Below are 20,707 nucleotides of genomic sequence, written 5' to 3'. Positions count from 1 at the left end.
TAATTAATTTACTACTCTCACTCCAGTCTATATTTAATTAAAATAAGTGCTGCACACTGAACTTAATTAATGTACTATTGTCACTCCAACCTATATTTAATTAGAGTAGGAGCTGGACACTGAACTTAATTATTTTACTATTCCCACTCCAGTCTATATTTAATTAAAATAAGTGCTGGACACTAAACTTAATAAATGTACTATTCTCACTCCAACCTATATTTAATTAGAGTATGTGCTGGACACTGAACTTAATTAATTTACTATTCTCACTCCAGTCTATATTTAATTAAGATAAGTGCAGGACACTGAACTTAATAAATGTACTATTCTCACTCCAATCTATATTTAATTAGGGTAGGTGCTGGACACTGAACTTAAATAATTTACTATTCCCACTCCAGTCTATATTTAATTAAGATAAGTGCTGGACACTGAACTTAATTAATTTACTATTCTCACTCCAATCTATATTGAATTAGAGTAGGTGCTGGACACTGAACTTAATTAATTTACTACTCTCACTCATATCTATATTTCATTAAGGTAGGTGCTGGACACTCAACTTAATCAATTTACTATTCCCACTCCAGTCTATATTTAATTAAAATAAGTGCTGGACACTGAACTTAATAAATTTACTATTCTCACTCCAACCTATATTTAATTAGAGTAGGGGCTGGACACAGAACTTAATTAATTTACTATTCCCACTCCAGTCTATATTTAATTAAGATAGGTGCTGGACACTGAACTTAATTAATTTACTATTCTCACTCCAACCTATATTAAATTAGAGTAGGTGCTGGACACTGAACTTAATTAATTTACTATTCCCACTCCAGTCTATATTTAATTAGGATAAGTGCTGGACACTGAACTTAATTAATTTACTATTCTCACTCCAACCTATATTTAATTAGAGTATGTGCTGGACACTGAACTTAATTAATTTACTATTCCCACTCCAGTCTATATTTAATTAGGGTAGGTGCTGGACACTCAACTTAATTAATTTACTATTCCCACTCCAGTCTATATTTAATTAAAATAAGTGCTGGACACTGAACTTAATAAATTTACTATTCTCACTCCAATCTATATTTAATTAGGGTAGGTGCTGGACACTGAACTTAATTAATTTACTATTCTCACTCCAATGTATATTTAATTAGGGTAGGTGATGGACACTGAAATTAATTAATTTACTATTCCCACTCCAGTCTATATTTAATTAAGATAAGTGCTGGACACTGAACTTAATTAATTTACTATTCTCACTCCAATCTATATTGAATTAGAGTAGGTGCTGGACACTGAACTTAATTAATTTACTACTCTCACTCCAATCTATATTTAATTAGGGTAGGTGCTGGACACTCAACTTAATTAATTTACTATTCCCACTCCAGTCTATATTTAATTAAAATAAGTGCTGGACACTGAACTTAATAAATTTACTATTCTCACTCCAATCTATATTTAATTAGGGTAGGTGCTGGACACTGAACTTAATTAATTTACTATTCTCACTCCAATCTATATTGAATTACAGTAGGTGCTGGACACTGAACTGAATAAATTTACTATTCCCACTCCAAAATATATGTAATTAGGGTAGTTGCTGGACACTGAACTTAATAAATTTACTATTCTCACTCCAATCTATATTTAATTAGGGTATGTGCTGGACACTTAACTTAATTAATTTACCATTCCCACTCCAGTCTATATTTAATTAAAATAAGTGCTGGACACTGAACTGAATTAATTTACTATTCCCACTCCAAAATATATTTAGTTAGGGTAGGTGCTGGACACTGAACTTAATAAATTTACTATTCTCACTCAAATCTATATTTAATTATGGTAGGCGCAAAACACTAAACTTCATTAATTTAGTATTCCCACTCATAAATATATTGAATTACACTAGATCATGTATACTGATCTTAATTAATTTTATATTCCCACTCCAATATGTATTTAATTACAGTAATTGCAATACAAATATATAAATATTAATTTAGAAAAAAAAATATGTTTTAATCATTATTAAAAATTTTACATAAAACAATACCCACACTTATCCTCTACAAACCCAACTCCCCAATCTAAAATTTATCCCAAAATATTATATAATAATAAAAAAAAATTAATATAAATTACTCAATATTACTAATTTAAAATAAATTTTTAAAACACTCCCCACCCTTATCCCCTATAAGCCAACATCCCACTCCCAATTTTTTTTTTAAATTGTACAATCTAAATCAAAATTTATAAATACTTTTTATACAATATTACCAACATTTTACACATTTTTATAAAACTCCACACCCTTATCCCCATAACACAACATCCCACTCCTAAAATTAAATATAACATTCGAAATTTTATTCTAAATTTCTAATTTTTTTTTAAAAATTATTCCTACATTAATCAAAAATTTTAAAACACTCCCCACCCTCATCCCCTATAACCCAACATCCCACTCCTAACAGAAATTATTAAAAAAAAATGTTTATTCCAAATTTCTAATTAAATTTATTAAATATTCCAAATTAAATACAAAATTTTACAACACTTCCCACCCTTATCCCCTGTAACCCAACATCCCACTCCGAAAATTAAATATAAAATTTTAAATTACATTAAAAAATTATAAAAAATGTTTAAAAAACATTCTAAAATATATAAACATTTTAAAACACTTCCCACCCTTATCCCCTATAACCCAACATCCCACTCCTAAAATTAATTTTAAAATTCTAAATTAAATTTAAAATTTCTAAATACATTTTTTTTAAAATTCGAAAATATATAAACATTTTTAAAACACTTCCCACCCTTATCCCCTGTAACCCAACATCCCGCTCCTAAAATTAAATATACATTTCAAATTTGAAATAAAATTTACTAATAAAATTTTAAAATATATTACAAAAAAATTTAACTTTTTAAAAACACTCCCCACCCTTATCCCCTATAACCCAACATCCCGCTCCTAAAATTAAACATAAAATGCCAAATTTATTTCAAATTTTCTATTTAAATTTAAAAATATGTTACAAAATTAATAAATATTTTTAAAACACTCCCCACCCTTATCCCCTATAACCCAACATCCCGCCCCTAAAAGAATATAAATATTTCTCATATTATATACATTTTAACTATTTATACAAACAACTTCAAAATATTTACTAAACATACAATAACGATATTTTAACATGCGATATTATTACTAACGATATAACTTACATCGACATATAATAAAAAAAAACCGATATTTTTCACATCGATATTATCTATTTCGATATTTTGTACTTTAGATATATTTGACTCGATATTTATGTCCCTCGATATTAAAAAGTCGATATATAGACTGCTCACCAATGGGAACCTCCGTATCATACACTTTAAGTTTTTACATCAAGGTGCCGATTACGATCCGGTAAAAAAACTCCCCGTGCGACTCGTATCCGGTCTTTTTACCGTACGAATCGTACAAGTTCCGTACGAACTGGCAATCACGATTCGCATGGTAAAAAGTCCATACGAACCGCATTCGGAATCATTCCCCACACGTCCTCGGGTCGGGAAATGTGTCCGACACGTCTTCGGACGATTTACCGTACAAACGTGAAAAGTCAAGTCCGACCGAGGAATCACGATCCCACCCGTGCGTCCGAACTCACAACCGTATGGTAAAAACACCGTCCGCACCGAACTCCCATTGCAACCATGGAGATATGTGCCCGCATACGCGCCAAACACTCCCCCCAGCATCCATACGTTCGAGTCGTACTCCCCGTTAATGTACACCCCCCCTGTATGTACACCCGTGTACGTGTCGAACCCCCACCCGTGTATGTACACCCCAGTACGTTCGAGTCGTACCCCTACCCCTGTACGTGTCGTACCACCGTGTACCCACACCCCAGTACGTTCGAGTCGTACCCCCACCCCTGTACGTGTCGTACCACCGTCTAAGTACACCCCAGTACGTTCGAGTCGTACCCCCACCCCTGTACGTGTCGTACCACCGTGTACCCACACCCCAGTACGCTCGAGTCGTACCCCCACCCCTGTACGTGTCGTACCACCGTGTACCCACACCCCAGTACGTTCGAGTCGTACCCCCACCCCTGTACGTGTCGTACCACCGTCTAAGTACACCCCAGTACGATCGAGTCGTACCCCCACCCCTCTACGTGTCATACCCCCGTGTACCTACACCCCACTACGTTCGAGTCGTACCGCCACCCCTGTACGTGTCATACCCCCGTGTACCTACACCCCAGTACGTTCGAGTCGTACCCCCACCCCTGTACGTGTCGTACCACCGTGTACCCACACCCCAGTACGTTCGAGTCGTACCCCCACCCCTGTACGTGTCGTACCACCGTCTAAGTACACCCCAGTACGTTCGAGTCGTACCCCCACCCCTGTACGTGTCGTACCACCGTGTACCCACACCCCAGTACGTTCGAGTCGTACCCCCACCCCTGTACGTGTCGTACCACCGTCTAAGTACACCCCAGTACATTCAAGTCGTACCCCCACCCCTGTACGTGTCGTACCACCGTGTACCCACACCCCAGTACGTTCTAGTCGTACCCCCACCCCTGTACGTGTCGTACCACCGTCTAAGTACACCCCAGTACGTTCGAGTCGTACCCCCACCCCTGTACATGTCGTACCACCGTGTACCCACACCCCAGTACGTTCGAGTCGTACCCCCACCCCTGTACGTGTCGTACCACCATCTAAGTACACCCCAGTACGTTCGAGTCGTACCCCCACCCCTGTACGTGTCATACCACCGTGTACCCACACCCCAGTACGTTCGAGTCGTACCCCCACCCCTGTACGTGTCGTACCACCGTCTAAGTACACCCCAGTACGATCGAGTCGTACCCCCACCCCTCTACGTGTCATACCCCCGTGTACCTACACCCCACTACGTTCGAGTCGTACCCCCACCCCTGTACGTGTCATACCCCCGTGTACCTACACCCCAGTACGTTCGAGTCGTACCCCCACCCCTGTACGTGTCGTACCACCGTGTACCCACACCCCAGTACGTTCGAGTCGCACCCCCACCACAACCTCCTAAGTACGGAGCGCACCCCATGCCCCAACATCACAACCGCATGTACGAGTCGTGCCAAGCCACACACAAGGACAGCACCGTACAACCAAATGGCCCATCTACACACCGTACACACGCTCAAAACGCACGTACACAACCAGGACAAAACAAAACAACACAAGAATACACTATTCGAATGGCACAAAGCCACTAAACATGGCCAACAAACACTAAAAAAACACATACACTGACCTGCAACTGCCAAAAACAAACAGAGGCCCTAAACACCACCACTCCTTATAACACACCCACCCAAACTTCAAACACAGCCACACCCACCAATGGACCAATAAAAAGGGCCCACACACACAAACCATGAGCCTTTGCAACAGACTCACTGCTGCCAGACACCACAGACAACTTACAGCACCTTACTACAAGCTTCACCACACCTTACACTTGCACATCTCCACACAACCACCTTCACAAACACACCCTCATCACATTCACACACACACACACCTGCACAACCACACCCACACACCCACAACCATCCACACACCCCCCCCACCATCCACACCCCCCCCACCATCCACACCCACACCCCTCACCATGCCCACTACCAAGAATCCAAAGTTCAGTAACCGAGAGTTGGAGGTTCTTGTTGATGAAATCCTCAGAGTCGAGCCACAGCTCTTTGGAACATTGGTCAGAAACACCAGCATGGTAGCAAAAACAGCCATGTGGCAGACCATCATCGATGCTGTGAATGCTGTTGGGGACACCAGAAGGACCAGGCAGGAATGCCAGAACAGGTGGTACGATCTGCGGAGGAGGGTCCGAGCCAAGAGGCAGGAGGAACACGACCAGGCCAACGCCACCGGAGGAGGGCCCTCCCGCAGACCCGTACACTACCAGCCCTGGGAGGAGAGGGTGATGGCCATACTGCCGGTGGAGGCAGTCGAAGGATTAGAAGGACTCCGAGACCAGGGTGAGTACACAAACAACGCACCTCACATGGGGGGAACGGCATCCACAACCAAAATCACTAACAGGCACGCAACCACCCCAAGCCATCGCATGACTCAACCACACTCCATGAGCACGCACATGCCACTGCTGCCACCATGCCCCATGCACCCAGCTGGACAATGTCAAGTCACAGGCCACAGAAGACACCAACACATGACACGGTAACCCGGATGGCGGGAGGCTTGGCCCCAAAAATCACATAGTGCAACTCCGAAGCAGACAACAATGCCCTCTGCCCATATGGCCTAGGTCACAGCCAGACAAACAGTGTGTCCCAACACAGGAATGACTTGCCAGCAAATGGCGGACGCCTTGCATCAACACATGGGGGTGAAGGCACTGTTTTGCACATGACAGCAGCTAATGAACAGCCAACATTGTGAAAGAGTGGCAGCACACACCACCACAGCAGCAGCGCACAGACACACATCACACCCAATGGGTGCCTGGAGATCAGAAACAAACTCACATCAACAAGCCAAGGGCCACTCAAAGATCTGCTAACAGTGTGTGCCCAGGAAGCTGGGCTGAGGTGACAGAGGGTGACACACAGAGGGAGGGAGAGGGGGACAGAGAGGGAGGGAGAGGGGGACAGAGAGGGAGGGAGAGGGGGACAGAGAGGGAGGGAGAGGGGGACAGAGAGGGAGCGAGACACAGGGAGAGCAAATCAGCCGTGTGGCGTGTGCGAATGTCTGCTCGTCAGCAGGTAGACTGCGTGCATGTAGACAAGGGTGGCCAGTCCCAGAACCCCCCCTCTTCCCCGTGGCAAAACACAGGGCCATGTCACAACCTGTGCACGAGCACAACGACAGCTACCTGGACCATATAAGTGTGTGGATCCACTCCATGTGTGTGAGAAGTTGGCCTGATGTATGATGTCACTAGTTCTAGTGTACACCTTATATCAGTCCAAATACCCTTATGGTGATTGGTTGTAAAGTCAACCTTATAGACCAGCTATCCTAGTGGTAGCATGGACAAGAGCAGTCTTGGGCTAAACTCTGAATGGCATGTGAAGCCAGCTGTGATACCATATATAATCCCCTGAATACCAAATGAAAGGACACCACAACAGATATATATATATAAAATAAAGTGTATTTATTCTAAGCAAACCCTCAGCACTCTTTATGAGATTAGAGGTAAGTACAACACAGTCTTATTTATGCATACATTAAGTCACACAGGTAAGTAATACAGTTAGGCCCTAGGGGCCACGCAAACCATATACTAAGTAAGTGATATAAGGACCACTGTCACGGAAATAGGATAGGCCTAGGCCTAGGGAATCGCTGGGGCTACACTATACTACCAAAGGTTAGGAAGTGGGAGGCCCACGGGATTCGTGTGCAGAGTGGAAACACTCACGCGTAATGCGTAAAAGTCACTAGCAATAGTACAGTTTAGAAATAGATAGATTTAGGACACTTCCGGAGTAGCTAGGAAGTCGAGACTTGAAAACTAGACACTAGGATAGTCACTATCCTGATGAGCACCGGAGTACCCAAGTTACCTAGCCCACAGGCTGCGGGTGCATAGGGGTGAAGTTGCGTCGGGTTTCGTCGTCGACTCCTATGGATGCCTGAAGAAAGATGCTGACAGGCAGTCAGTGAAGAGTGTCCGGTGGATCCCAAGGCTGGGATCAAGAAGAGAGGAGACCTGCAAGCAGAAGGGACAGAGTCAAGGTCACTAGCCAGTGACCACGTGGAACCAGGAAGGAACCAGACGATGTCGTGAAGATTGCAGGTGAAGGTGAAGCTTGTCGCTGCAGCCAGGAGGACCAGGAAGCGTCGAGGACGACCAGGACCAGGAGGTGAGCTGTCCCACGAAGGCTCTTGCTGTCGGCGGCGTCGAAGTTGGACTAGGACTCACCAAGCCTTGGCAAGCGGAACCCACGCAGAACGAAGGACTTGCTTCTGGTGCAGACCAGGAAGGTCTGGGGTGCTTCTCTTTTTCAAAGAAGCAGGAGCCAGTCTGGAGGAGCCAAACCAGCGGTGAAGATTACAGGATGCGTCGTCACAAAGGCCACTAGCCAGCGGGCAAGCAACCGGACAGACGCGGCAAGCAGGAAAATGCTGAAGGGCCCCACGCAGGACTCGCTGAGTGTGGGGGGCTGATCTTCGGTGCAGATGGTGCTTGGGGGTGGAGCTTCTCAATCCCCGGTGCACAACTTCGAGGGTGCCTCAGAAGCTGCGCTTGAAGATACTAGCCACTTTTCCCAGGTAGCCGGTCCCACGTCGCTCGTCGCCTCCACGGATCTCAGCTCTGCTGTGGATGTGGATCAGGGTCGGAGAAGTCTGGAAGTCAAGGCTCTGGTCGGGCTCTGCAGTCGGTTCCTCGTAGAACTTGGGCAAAGCAAAGGGTAGTCTCTTGATGGTGCCTGTTTGCACAGGGTAGCCACTCCTTGGCCACAAGGGAGATTCTTCAGTCTTCTTCTTTCGTCGAATGTCGAAGGTCCAGAGTTTCTGTTCAAGATTGCAGGTTCAGGATAATCTAAAGTCTTGAGGCCCAACTCCCACTCTTATACTAATCTGGGGGGCTGGGATACCTGCTAGGTCACGCCTTATGGGTGGGACCTGGGAGGGGGTGGTTACACCCACTTCCCTTTGTCCAGTTTCGCGCCAGAGCTGGGGCTGGAGTGCCCCAGCGCCGGTTTGAACTGGACTATGCAAGGAACACCTTGTGTGCCCCAGGCATGTCTCATTCCTTTCAGCCCACCCTGCCCCAATACACTAAAGGCTGTCTGGGGAGGTGCTAGCACCTCCCCAAGCAGGAAACCTATTGTCCAGGCCTCCCTGGCTGGGATCACTCCCAGCAGCAGGAGGTCAGACTTGTGTCGTGGCAGCAGCATCCATTTTGTGATGCTGAGGCTTTGGTCAGAGGCTAACAGTGAAGTATGATTTTAACATGTCTCTCCCTCTAGAAGGGAGGAATAATATCCTTGTCACCAGAAATGGTATGGGGGTATTATTCCAAAGTGTTGGACACCTTACACGACATGTTTTGATAAAGCCAAACCATAGTTACCATAACCGTTTAAGATTATAAGGCACTTTAAGAGTATATGGTAGGCTATATCATAGAACAGCTATAAGGACATGGTTCCGAAAGCTGCAGACAGGCTCAGCTCATGCTAGAGCACCATCTCACATGTTACCAAGCACTCTGCCTCCAGGATTGTTAAGGCCTGCCATAGGAGTGGCTGATAGGTACACATGTGTCTATATATAAGGTAGATATAGGTATACTATATCTAAGCAAGGGGTGATTACACGACCTTGCCCCAGCTGAGTGATCAGCCAGTTGTGTCTGATTGGAAGGCCAGACCAGGGGTGGCATAATACATGCTGCAGCCCCTGGGAGGCCTAGGGTACACCTATGCCTTGGGTACCTAGGGTACACTGTACAGGGTCCAATAAGGTGATCCTTACCAATTGGTTATGTACCTAGGGTACATGGAGTCCATTTTAAAGAGAGAGCAGACAGCCTGAGACCCTGAATGGCAGGATCTCAGGCCAACTAAGTCGAAAAACCAGCTAGACACTAGGCAAAAAGTTGGGGGTAACCATAGTCAGATATCCACCTTCCTACACAGTGCACATGTACAGTGCTACACGGAAGGCGCCAATGCATGGCTCGCCAAACCTGCCCACTCCACTGCTGACTGCAGTCACACTTGACGCAGCAAGGAAGACCGTGCCACACATAGTTAAAGGGGCCAAAGTGGTGCCCAAGGGACACACCCATGCACAAGTGCACTGTGAGTGGAATGCAAGACAGATCCCAATGCCAAGAGGAAATGTCCCAACTTTGAAACTGATGAAACATGGATGTTGCATGGACCAAAATTAAAATTGTCTCTCTCACACACAGGTCAACGTCGTGGTTCACCCCCCAACACTGGGGGGGAAGACTCACAGGACCCGGATCTGCGGGAGCCCGATCCCACCGGCAGCGACCACTCTCACCACTCTGTGGACGACCCCGACCGACCTGGCCCCTCTGGTGTCCAACCACCTGCAGCACCTGCGTCAGGTACAACTGTGCCAACCACCACCCCCACTCCTGCCACATCCCAGGAGACACCCAGGATCCCTGCCCCAACACCACAATGCAGCCAGGCTGGCCAGGAGGGACACGGTGTCCCGGGCACCCAGGAGGAGGCAGGCGACAACGCCAATGCCACCCCTCAGGGGTCCCGGAGACCCGATGTACCCACAAGGGCAGGCCAGGTGCAAGTGGGCAGGGGTGGTGGGAGTGGAGGACGGCGGAGGCGCGAGCCTAACCAGTTGGCTGGGGAACCGGTATTTGCCCATGTCCGTAACATCATGGACACATACCGGCAGGACACCACGGGCATGGCCCAGGTTGTGTCCATCCTCGAGGGGATCAAGACCCAGCAGGCCCAGCAACATGCCTGTCTACTGCGACACCAACGGAGGATGGAGGACAGACATGCTGAGCAAGTGACGGCGTTCCAGGGGATTCACGATACACTCCGTCGGATGGCCGACATCATGGCCGACCCTCCCTGTGCCAGAAGGCGGAGAACATCACCACCCACAGGGAGGGATCAGGAGGAGGAGGAGGAAACATCCGATGGAGCATCCCAGACGTCGTCACGGCCTGCTGCTGAGGGTCCCCGCAGGAGGCCGGGTCGTCCACGGAAAGGACCGTGAGGGTCGGCGCTACATCACCATCTCCCAGGACACCTGGCCTGGCACCTGGCCCACTGGACCAACAGCATCACAGCATCAACAGACATTCTCTGCCACATGGCCCTGCTGGTCACTGGCTGACCAATGTTGACAAAGACTGTGGCATGGACTCTGAGGATTTCAAATGGCAAGGACACCAACTCCCCTACTGAACTTTGGATTCCAAACTCCCGGAAAGCCCCTCACTTTGTCCCCCCCCCCCCCAATAATAAATCACACTATGAAGAGTAGATGCCTGCTGGTTGCATTATTACCTAACATGTGTCTTGTAAAGTCTAAACATGCCTGAGTCATCTTTTGTCTTCAACCATCCACACCCTGGGGCCTGAATCGGGCACAGGACACATGGGTCACAGTGTATTAGGCAAGACAGACATGGAGCACCATACACACCTGTGATGGGCCCAACCAGCTGAGGGGGTGGCCGAACAACCGTGCTGACAGACACATTGAGTACAGCAACAGTCATGCGCAGAGGTCAGGGATCCAGTCCAGTGTCCTGGGGGGCACCCAGGTATGTGTAGACAGGTGGCAGAACCATGTCCTGCAAGCTTGAGTCCGGTGGATGCAGAGAATGGGGTCCTGGACAACGTTGGATGCATGGGGATGGCACATGTCACAATACCCACACAGTCATGGACATCATGGCCAATACACAGTCTCAGCCCACACACACAGCATGCATCTTGCTACTCGACACATTGACACATAGCCACAATCAGGGAATACCATGCCAGACATGCTGGATGCACCGTGGCAACACACCAGCATTGACTGAGAAGAGGCACCTTGGAGGCATAGGGACACCTTTATTAGTCATGTTTTCGGGATTGCAGAGGCAACTTGAAGTACACATGAACACATCATGTGGAGTAACATGTGGGTCCAACACTGGCACCCCACTTCTGCAGCACAAATGCGTGTTCGCCATGGAACTGGCACACAAGCGTCGGCTAACAGCTAAACACCCACAGCTGCTCACGGAGAGACTGCCATACACCATAGATCCGCTGATGTGGAAGTCCCACACCATGTCAAGCCAATGCTAACCGTATGTGTCCGAGGGCAGTGTCACACACATTGATGCCATCATCACAATCCCCTATCCCATCACTGATGACTGTCAACCAGGCAGACCATCTATTCAGGTGTACACAGCTGCATGTCGTGTCCCATGGTGATGCTACATGGCTGCAGAGGAACCAAACATCTACAGGGGCAGTGTGCATACATCGTGAACAACTGCCACACCTAATACACCCCAGATGCATCCCTTACCCTATGGAGACTTCCAAACGTGTCCGTGCCTGTAACGCTGAGTCAGCCCACGATGTCATGTCCATGAGGAATAGCAGTGCCACAACAATGCAAGCAGCAGACGGCATGCGCAAGTACCTGGGGAAGAGAGACACACAAGAAGTCAGCCACAAAAAGCACAGCCACTTGCATGTGCATTTACTCGACACATGTATGGATGACAACATGCTAGGTCACAATTATGACTGGGGAAATACAACCATCACTGCCACCATCACTCCAGTGACACACCCACACACACCTCTGACTCACGTGCCATACATGCAGGTGGACACACACATCACAACACATGCCACACGGGGACCAATGCGTGCACACTCAGACACTGGTACTCACCACTAAGCAAAGAAGTCGCGTATGAGCCGAGTCCAGATGTCCTCTTGCGGCTCCACATCCTCCACATCACTAGCCCCATTGCCAAGCCCTTCGTCCTCCACGGGTGGATGGTCCTCGTCATGTTGATCCAGGATGAGTGGCACAGCTCTTTCAACTGCCATGTTGTGCAGCATGCAGCAGACCATGAAGATCTTGCAGACCTTCGCCGGGGCATATGGGAGTGCGCCACCGGTCTTGTGTAGGCACCTGAATCGGCTCTTCAGCAGGCCAAACGTCCTCTCTATCACTCGCCTTGTCCGGCCATGGGCGGTGTTGTAGCGGAGCTGGGCCGGCGTGATGGGGTTGCGGAGAGGTGTGAGCAGCCAAGGCATGTTGGGATAGCCAGCGTCCCCTACATGGGAAGCACATGGACATCGTTAGAAGTGGTGAAGCGGTCGTGCTGGTAGGCTATGCAAAATACAGGACAGACAGACTGTACCCACCAACAACACATGCTCGTTCGTTGCGCAGCTGCATCATCATTTCAGGCATCCTGCTACGCCTCATGATGTAGGCATCGTGTGCTGATCCTGGAAAACGAGCACAGACATGTGAAATCACCATGTTGGACTGACACACCACAAGGGCATTGATGGAGTGGTAGTGCTTTCGATTGCGGTACGCCACCTCCCGTGCGTGTGGTGGTACCAAAGCTACATGTGTCCCATCTATGGACCCAATGACATGGGGCATCCCTCCCAGGGCATAGAATCCACGCTTGACCGCAGTCATCTGTTCAGGGGTTGGGAACTTGATGAACTCATCCAGGTGAATCAACATGGCCTCTAAGAAATCATGCAGCACATGGCAGAACATGCTCTGGGACATGCCACCAACATGAGCTATGGTATTTTGAAAGGTACCCGTGGAAAGAAAATGTAGGGCAGCCATTACCTTCAGCTGGGGTGTCAGTGCCGTAGGATACCTGTGCTGCGGTTGCAGGTGTGGTGCCAGTCTCGCCGTCAACTCCAGAATCAACGGTTGGGTGAAGCGGTAGAGCCGGATGCTGTCATTCTCCTGCATGGCAGCCAAGTCCGGAATTGGTCGGGCAAGAGGCGGCGCTCTGCAGTAATTTGGAAGTGACAAGGAAGAGTGAGTGCACTACGACAACAAATCATATGTACTGAGCACATGTTAATCTGTCAATACACATATGCTACATAGGGAGTCAGGTATGTGCTACATGCCCAGGACACGTATGGATGCAAGGTGACACTCCTACCAAGACCCAGCTACACACGGAGATTGAGAACCTCCCCATGCCACGCCATGGGAATAGCTGTGTCCCAGTCCAAGTGAACAGCCAGACGCAAGACAGGAGTGACATACGCCCACACATCAGCAGCAGTAGGATGCCGATTGCAGAGACTGGTAGCGGAACACTGGAGCCACAGGTCACGTGACATTACACTAGGACAGCCCACACACCTTGCCATGAAGGTGCACATGTCATGACTCACCACACATTCCTTGTGAGGATGCTGACATGTCCTTGTCACACTACTCTGTGTCCCATGCATACATGTGCACCTCACATCCGATACCACATGTGGCATGGTGTGCGGAACAGTGTGCAATGACAATCTACACACAGACACATGTTGGTTGCTGCAACGGCTGCAGCTTTTGAGGGTGCTCCAACATCAACCTGATGGGAAGCCCCCACACATACATGACATAGTCACATTGTGCACCGTGGGTAGTGACAAGTCAGGTGTGGTAACCCCTGTACCGGGCATCAGGGGACACTTCCGTGTGTTGGTGTCCGTGCCATGCCAGTGACGCTCACCCCAAGTGTGCAGTACGACATGCACACATGTCAAAGGAGTCAAGGGCATGCCTGGCACACATTGCACCGTCACACAGTACACCTGTACACATCTCATCATACATCTGGTGCCTTCTCCCCTCAGGAGTAATGTTCCACATCACAGCCTGTCACACCTGTGCCCCACACATGTAGTAATGCACAGACGATGCCTTGATGTCCATTCATGGACAAGTATGTCCATCCATGGACAAGTATGTCCGCCCTATTCCTACCTGTGTGCCGCCTATTACCACTGTGATGTGTGAAAACCGCCGTACTGCAGCTAAGGGGGCCTGTGTACGTTCCCATATCACTATGGGAGTGCTGCCGTATGTGTACCCATCGTGATGGCGAGCGTCCAGGCATTTGTACGGTCCGTACCACTACGAGTACGCATACGCAAGAACACCCATAGTGGTAGGTCCGTACGCACGCATGTACGCTCACTATCACTAAGGGTCTCCTCGCGTATGCGTACTCGTAGTGGTACGGGCCGTACACACGCATGTACGCTCACTATCACTAAGGGTCTCCTCGCGTATGCGTACTCGTAGTGGTACGGGCCGTACACACGCATGTACGCTCACTATCACTACGAGTACGCATACGCGAGGAGACCCATAGTGATAGTGAGCGTACATGCGTGCGTACGGCCCGTACCACTACGAGTACGCATACACGAGAAGACCCATAGTGATAGTGAACGTACATGCGTGTGTACGGGCCGTTGCAATGCATTTGGGGTGCCCTAGGGCCCAGAAACGCACCGTACCTGTGTGTGACACTCCAAATTACATAGGGGACACATGAGGGACAAGTATTAAGGCCTACATGCATGCTGGTTGTCATGGAGACCAAGTTCAAATTTCGAAATTGTTCTGGAAGGTGCACAGCAGAAGTCAGTTGGAATTCTTCTACTTTGTTGCAATGTGCTAGTGGGGCTGACATCATGCAGGAGAATGAAACCGATAGAGAACCCACAGACTGCTAGGTTTGAAGGGATTGGAGGAAACATAGGATGCAAATGTGAGTGACCAATCACTCTGTACCCCTGTGCATGAGATGGGCCAGCAAGGCAGATATAAGGCAGCCAGGTCCCATGAGGGAGCACTTGCCTGCACATCTCTGTATTCCACGACCCAGCTGCTGCTACTGATTCCCTGGAACCATGTCAAGGGCTGTGGAGAGGTCACAGCCATTCACCCTGGAGGAGAACATGGCTTTGGTGGATAAGATCCTCCCACGGTACCCCATGCTGTATGGGCGACCAGGTTATCAGGTGAGTGCAGTGTCTACTGCCACAGACTGTGTCCCTTTTTTGTGACTGTGACTTCTGCCATTGTGTCCAGGTGTGACACACATGCTATGTACTGTAGGGGGGGTCCCAAGGGGGGGGAATGCCTGATGTCTCCCAGCAGTGCCCTGAGACAGGAGGGGTGTGTGCAGAGTCCTCCCAGCAGTGCCCTGAGACAGGAGGGGTGGGTGCCTAACACTCCCAGCAGTGCCCAGAGACAGGAGGGGTGGGTGCCTATCACTCCCAGCAGTGCCCAGAGACAGGAGGGGTGTGTGCAGAGTCCTCCCAGCAGTGCCCTGAGACAGGAGGGGTGGGTGCCTAACACTCCCAGCAGTGCCCAGAGACAGGAGGGGTGGGTGCCTATCACTCCCAGCAGTGCCCAGAGTCAGGAGGGGTGTGTGCAGAGTCCTCCCAGCAGTGCCCAGAGACAGGAGGGGTGGGTGCCTATCACTCCCAGCAGTGCCCAGAGTCAGGAGGGGTGTGTGCAGAGTCCTTCCAGCAGTGCCCTGAGACAGGAGGGGTGGGTGCAGAGTCCTCCCAGCAGTGCCCTGAGACAGGAGGGGTGAGTGCAGAGTACTCCCAGCAGTGCCCAGAGGCAGGAGGGGTGGGTGCAGAGTCCTCCCAGCAGTGCCCTGAGACAGGAGGGGTGGGTGCAGAGTCCTCCCAGCAGTGCCCAGAGACAGGAGGGGTGGGTGTGATGCACAGTGTGAGCCTGGCTCATTGATTGTGTAGTTGCCCTCATTCCACCTGTGTCCTTTCAATGGCACGTACTGATTTTGGCTGTTGGACAGGCCACACGAAGGGCTTGCTCCCTCCCCGCACGACAGGGCCCGAGCTCCGGCCCACCAGGCATACCCCCGCGACAAGCACCTGTACCCCGTCTCCCGACGGATCTCCTGCCCTCGGACCACTACTCATCACGGGGTCCAGCCCCACCGGCTTCCCCGGCCGGGTCAAGCCTCCATCTTGGGCCCTGCACCACGCGGCCGCGTGGCCTCACCCCGACCCCAACCCCGGGCCTGGCCGGCCCCGACATCCCGGCACCACCATCCACCCAGGAGGTGAGCGGACCACTTGGCAGGTCAATGGGAGGACGAGGTGTCAAAGGCTCTCCCCCGCCAGGTGCCGATCGCCCCCAGCTCCCCCAGGCACTGGCTCCACCCCCTGCTGGGTGTCTGGACACCTTCATCCCGGACCCTCCGACCTCCAAGTGCGAGGGTCCGGACATCAAAGGGCACCAGCCCTATAACTGGGGCAGCTCCGGAGCAGGAAGGCAGTTGTATCCTGGAGTCGAGAGACACCGAGTGAACTCAGCCTTGACGGTCTACTGGCGCTGCCGTAGCCCGCTCTTGTGACCATCGTTCTGCCTGCTGGCGCTGCCGCGGCCTTCTGCAATCTCCATCCTCACCGGGACCTGCTGGCGCTGCCGCGGACCGTACATCGATCATCTTCCTGGGACCTGCTGGCGCTGCCGCGGCCCGTTGTACCAACCATCTTCACCGGGACCTGCTGGCGCTGCCGCGGACCGTACATCGACCATCTTCCTGGGACCTGCTGGCGCTGCCGCGGCCCGTTGTACCAACCATCTTCACCGGGACCTGCTGGCGCTGCCGCGGACCGTACATCGACCATCTTCCTGGGACCTGCTGGCGCTGCCGCGGCCCGTTGTAACGACCATCATCACCGGGACCTGCTGGCGCTGCCGCGGCCCGTACCACCTAACCACCAAGCTCGAGGATTGTGAGCTCATCATCTCATCCGAACTACCTGACTGGTGAATAGACTGTCCCGCTACCCCCTTTCCTACCTTGCGAGATTCGAATCGAGGGGACCCCTGAGTCCAGACCTCCTTGTACCATTCAACCGTACCTTAAGAAGTGCTTATAAAGAACACTGAACCTTATCCGTGTGTGGTATCTGTCTGTGGGGGGGAAGTTACTTGTCTGTACGATCGCTGGAGACGGTTCTCCCCGGAGACCTCTCCTCCTGACCCCGGCCGACCCTCCCGGTCCGTCTACCTTTTCTAACATTGGTGCCAGCGGCGCGATCCGAATCAACGCGTAATCGTACAGAGAGTAGCTCACCCCACGACAAAAACACAATGTCGACCAAAGATAGCAGCCCCACCGAGAAATTCCAAATGGAGAAATTAGAAGAATACAACCACCGCGAACTAAGACAATTTTGCATAGAACTTGGCATTGCTACCACCGGCCTAAGTACCAAGGATGATCTAAAGCGCGCCCTTGAGTCATGGACAGAAACTGGGGTCGCAGGACCCTCCGACCAAAGCAGCGTCACACCAGACCAGAACGGCATCACACCAGAGGGGAACGCCACGGCTCCCGAGGAGCGGGGAACGGGCCTCTCACAAGAGGAGATCCGAGAAAGAGACAGAATCAGATTACACGAGTTGGAGATGGCACGACTCAAGATGGATGGGGAACTCAAGTTAGCTGAACAGAAACTCAACCTCGAGCACATGCGGCTCCGAGATGAACGAGAAGAGAAGCAGAGACAGAGAGAGCTGGAGGAGAAAAAAATAACGCTCGAGCACGAGCGCCGACTAGCGGAGATAGAACTGCGAAAACAGAATAAGGAACTGGGGGTGCCTGAGCGACCGCACACCCCGGGGCCAATTGAGAAAAAAGTCCATATCCCCAAGGATGTTGTCCGCGAGTATGTCCGAGAAGACGACATACAGCAATGGTTTAAAGCCTATGAGATCGCCATGACCTCCCACCGGATCGACCGGAGTGATTGGGGAGCCGGACTTTGGGGGAGGTTTATCAACGAGGGTCGCGATGCCCTACTGCAGCTCCCAGATCACCAAATGTCGTCCTACGACCACATGAAGGCTGCCCTCCTCACCCGCTACGGCCTCACACCCGAGATGTACCGCCAGAGGTTCAGAGATTGCACCCGGATCCCAGGTACAACTTGGGTGGAATACGTGAACTATTTCAGCCGTGCCTTCGAGGGTTGGATCAAGGGGAGTCAGGTCACCACCTACGAACAACTCTTCAACCTTATGGTATGGGAGCACCTGTCAAACAACTGTTTCGTCGAGCTCAGGCAGCACCTCCTCGACAGTAAGCTGACTGACCCCCGGCAGCTCGCCGCCGAAGCTGACCGATGGGAAAGCACCCGAGTGGGCCGGAAGGGGCCACACGACCAGAACAGAAGCAGCCAAGGCCAGCACCGTCCTCGGGGAGGAGGAGGGGGCCAGGGTCGAGGGAGAGACGCCTTGCCAGCAACACCCGTGGCCAGCACCCCGCCTCCGGCCGGCCGGGGCAACCCCCCGTTGCGGCCCGGGTTCCGAGCCAACGTCACGTGCCACCGGTGCCAGCGACTAGGCCACTACGCCAATGACCCGAACTGCCCGCTAAACCAAACACCCAAGCCCCGCCAGGTAGCGGCCGCCGCCCTGGGGGAAGAGCGATTATCGGAGGAACCCGAAGAGTATGAGCCGGCCCAGCAAGGGTGGGAACCGGCCGCCATGGTCCTGGCGTGCTTAGGGGGAAGAGACATGGTCCCGCGGGCTCCCCTACCCGCCAACACCAGGAAATACGGTCAGTGGGTGACCATTAATGGACAGAGGGCCGAGGCCCTGCGTGACACCGGCGCCAGTGTGACGGCCGTCCGCTGTCACCTGGTGAAGCCCGAGCAGATCCTGCCGAACATTCTCTGCCCCGTCCGCTCGGCAGATAACTCTGAGAGTATGTGTAAAATGGCCTGCGTCCCATTCGAATGGGGAGGGGTCTCCGGCCTGCTGAAAGTGACGGTCCGGGACGATGCCCCCGTGGACTGCCTCCTGGGGAATGATCTCGAGAGTTCCCCGTGGGCCACCGTCGAGAGAAGAGAGCACCTGGGGATGCTGGGCCTCCCGGACTGGGCCTGCATAACCACCCGGTCCATGGCCGCCCGTGCCGCCCCCCGATCAGAAGAACCCGAATGGCCAGCACCTCCGCCCCCGGTCGCCCCAGTAGAGGGCAACGGCGAGGCCGGCCTCCCGGACCCGACGACCGAAGAGGACGCGCAACCCCAGGACCTTCCGGATCTGGCTCAGTGGCGTCAAGAAGGGGGGCCCACCCAAGAACAGTTCCGCCAGGAACAAAAGACCTGTCCCTCCCTCGAGGGACTCCGCCAACAAGCCAGCGCCCAAAACGCAGGGGACGCCACCGGAACTCACTGGGTCTACTGGGATAACGACCTGCTCTACAGCGAGCAAAGAATCGCCGAGCTGGGGGCCGGTCGAGTTCTGGTGGTACCTCTCCGCTTCAGAGACTTTCTGCTCAACTTAGCCCACGATGTCCCCCTGGCTGGACACCTGGGCCAGGACAAAACGTACAGTCGCCTAGTGACCCACTTTTTCTGGCCAAAAATGAGGAATGACGTCCTGAACCACTGCCGATCTTGCCCCACATGCCAAGCCAGCGGGAAGAGTGGTCGGAAGCTGAAAGCCCCTCTGCAACCCTTCCCTGTGGTCACCACCCCGTTCGAGAGGGTGGGGATAGACATTGTGGGGCCTCTGGACCCCCGCACGGCACAAGGACACAGGTTCATCTTAGTGCTAGTGGACCATGCCACCCGCTATCCCGAGGCGGTGCCCCTACGGACCGTGACAGCTCCGGTGGTGGGCCGGGCCCTAATGGGGATCTTCTCCCGGGTAGGCTTCCCCCGAGAAGTCGTCAGCGACCGAGGCACAAATTTCATATCCAAATACATGAAGTCCCTCTGGCAACAATGCGGGGTCACCTACAGATTCACGACCCCCTATCACCCCCAGGGGAACGGACTAGTGGAGCGTTTTAACCGCACTCTCAAGGGGATGATTGGGGGATTGGAAGAGCCCCTCCGTCGCCAGTGGGATGTACTACTCCCGTGCCTCCTCTTCGCCTACCGGGAAGTTCCCCAGAAGTCTCTCGGTTTTAGCCCTTTCGAACTCCTGTACGGGCACCCTGTGCGAGGGCCCCTCAGCCTTGTCAAGGAAGGTTGGGAGATGGCCCCCCTAACAACCCCTCCAGACGTCTTCAAATACATCCTGGCCCTACGAAACCAGA

The 20,707-nt window shown here is 51.4% G+C and overlaps 1 protein-coding gene across 1 annotated transcript in view; it reads right to left on the bottom strand.

Moving 5' to 3' along the window:
* Positions 1-20,707, bottom strand: part of LOC146813587 (erythroid membrane-associated protein-like) — a 210,081-nt gene that overhangs the window by 130,151 nt on the left and 59,223 nt on the right. The gene's annotated exons all lie outside the window — the stretch shown is intronic.

Source organism: Triturus cristatus, chromosome 7, assembly GCF_964204655.1.
Source record: "Triturus cristatus chromosome 7, aTriCri1.1, whole genome shotgun sequence".
Classification (NCBI taxonomy): Eukaryota; Metazoa; Chordata; class Amphibia; order Caudata; family Salamandridae; genus Triturus; species Triturus cristatus.
This window is presented reverse-complemented; position numbering and strand designations above follow the sequence as displayed.